At 41.6% G+C, this 2,500-nt stretch overlaps 1 protein-coding gene and 1 long non-coding RNA gene across 2 annotated transcripts in view; both read left to right on the top strand.

Moving 5' to 3' along the window:
• LOC127373033 (uncharacterized) overlaps nucleotides 1–2,500 on the top strand; it is a 23,994-nt gene that overhangs the window by 8,288 nt on the left and 13,206 nt on the right. The window lies entirely within an intron of this gene.
• The window catches only part of acta2 (actin alpha 2, smooth muscle), a 7,326-nt gene that overhangs the window by 535 nt on the left and 4,291 nt on the right, over nucleotides 1–2,500 (top strand). The gene's annotated exons all lie outside the window — the stretch shown is intronic.

Below are 2,500 nucleotides of genomic sequence, written 5' to 3' on the forward strand. Positions count from 1 at the left end.
CACAGCGTTATTGTAGAAATAATAAATCTATACCACCTCTTTCACCTCCTCTCACCTCCTTTCCTCTGTGGAATTACTTCAGCCCTCTCTTACTCCTCAAAACTCCCTCACTTCCTCTTTCACCTCCTCTAATCTCAGTTTAATTCAACTTGATTTTCTCCTCCTCCATCTTCCTCCCTGTCTAACCTCCTTCACCTCCCTTCCACTCCTTCTCCATCACCTTCTCTGCTCCTTCACCTCCTCCTCCTCCTCCTCCTCCTCCTCCTCTTCTTCTGGTTCTGTTCTTCTCCTTCGTGTTGCACCTGCTGAGCTCAGAGCGGCTTGTAGAGTCGGACCGAGCCACACCAGACTCCCTTTGAGTTTTGGCTGTTTTTAGAGTTGCAGTGTGAGTGTCAGTGTGCAGAGCTGTGGTTTGTTTCTGCTGCAGATTCTTCAGAAAGCTGATTGAGGAAACAGAAACTCAGACGTTGACTCAGGAACATCTTCTCTACAACATGTGCTCATGTTTTAGTGTCTGTTTGTATTCTGAGCAGTCAAAGTTAAAAGTTTGAGTTTTCTGAGTGAAGTTTGGTTGAATCTGGCAGGCGTTGAGGTGTGTTTGATTTCTCTCTCACGGTGCCGAGTTGAAGCTTGACTTGTTTAACCTTTCTGCCCGAGTGGAGACTGGCAGGTGAGCTGCCTGATCATCTGACATTGAAACATAATGAATTTATTTTCCTTCAAACATTAAACACAGAAGATAAAAGTTCTAAACTACGGAAGCTTCACTGCTTTGCTTTTTCAGAAGCTTTCAGGCTGATCTAATGGTCTTCATCAACAGCTGTAGTGAGCATTCACTGATGAAGACAAACATACAACAGCTACTACTGAACACCAGTCTAATCAATAACCTTATCAATAATCTAAAACAGTGCAGGGAATCAACGTGTACAATCAGCCGTTTTCTTTATGGAGTTCTGATAAAAACTTTATTTTTATATTTATTCTTACTACAAACTTTCTGCATTTGATTGATTGATTGATTGATTGATTGATTGATTGACTGATTGATTGATATCTTCTGATTCAAAAATCAATATGTGTGTGTGTGTGTGTGTGTTTATGTTTCTAAAATGAGCCATTGATCCGCTGCTGGCTGTTTTCAGGAGGAACCAACGAGCCACAGACAGGAAGTCAGACAGTTCTGAGGGACGGACCAACGTGTTTGATCAATATTGATTTATTGATTTACTTTAATTATTTCAATTATTTATTGATCATTTATATCAAACAGCTCCCGAATCTTCGTCAGGTGACACATTAAAAATATAGATCAATATCCAGCAGATAGGATTTATTGACTATAAGGAATCAATCAGACGTATTGATTAATGAGTTCCAAAGGAGCAGCAGGCTCCTGCAGACCACACTGAGGGCAGAGAGAACCTCTGAACGTCTGATTCCACATTAATGACTAAATATGGTCTGAGACAGACAGGCAGGCAGAGAGAGAGACAGGCAGGGCGAGCGAGGCAGAGAGAGAGAGAGAGAGGAGAGAGAGACAGAGAGAGAGAGAGAGAGAGAGAGAGAGAGAGAGAGAGAGAGAGAGAGAGAGAGAGACACACAGAGAGAGAGACAGAGAGAGAGAGAGACAGAGAGAGAGAGAGAGAGAGAGAGAGAGAGAGAGAGACAGAGAGAGAGAGAGAGAGAGAGAGAGACAGAGAGAGAGAGACACAGAGAGAGAGAGAGAGAGAGAGAGAGAGAGAGAGAGAGAGAGAGAGAGAGAGAGAGAGAGAGAGAGAGAGAGAGAGAGAGAGAGAGAGAGAGAGAGAGAGAGACAGAGAGAGAGAGAGAGAGAGAGAGAGAGAGAGAGGGACAGAGAGAGAGAGAGAGAGAGAGAGAGAGAGAGAGAGAGAGAGACAGAGACAGAGAGAGAGAGACACACAGACAGAGAGAGAGAGAGAGAGAGAGAGAGAGAGAGAGAGACAGAGAGAGAGAGAGAGAGAGAACACAGACAGAGAGAGAGAGAGAGAGAGAGAGAGAGAGAGAGAGAGAGAGAGAGAGAGAGCATACCAAACACAGTCAGGACTCTGCTTCGTGCCCATATTAGGAAGTTTTCCCAGAGTGCTTTGTTGTTCAGTGGAGGACAGCAGTGGTGCATTGTGGGGGGGTGACCTCACAACTCCAAGTTTGGTGATGAGGATGAAAAAGCTCGCCACCGACACTGATCACATTTTATTGATTGATTATTAATCAACAGTTGAGATTTATTGATCTGTTTCATTTAAAAGTATTTGTATTGTTTTATTATTCGTCTCCTGTTGGAATATTATTTATTAACACTTTAATTATCAGGTTTTATTTGTCCACAGTTTCACTTATTCAATCTTTCAACTGTTTATTAAATTATTATTAAATATAAAATAATAGTTATTCTACTAAAGTGTTTTTTTTAGGAAAACTTTTATTAAATACATTTTATTTTTAAATCTACTTTATTCAGTCTGTCAGTGAAGCACAG

Source organism: Dicentrarchus labrax, unplaced genomic scaffold (genome assembly GCF_905237075.1).
Source record: "Dicentrarchus labrax unplaced genomic scaffold, dlabrax2021, whole genome shotgun sequence".
Taxonomy (NCBI): domain Eukaryota; kingdom Metazoa; phylum Chordata; class Actinopteri; family Moronidae; genus Dicentrarchus; species Dicentrarchus labrax.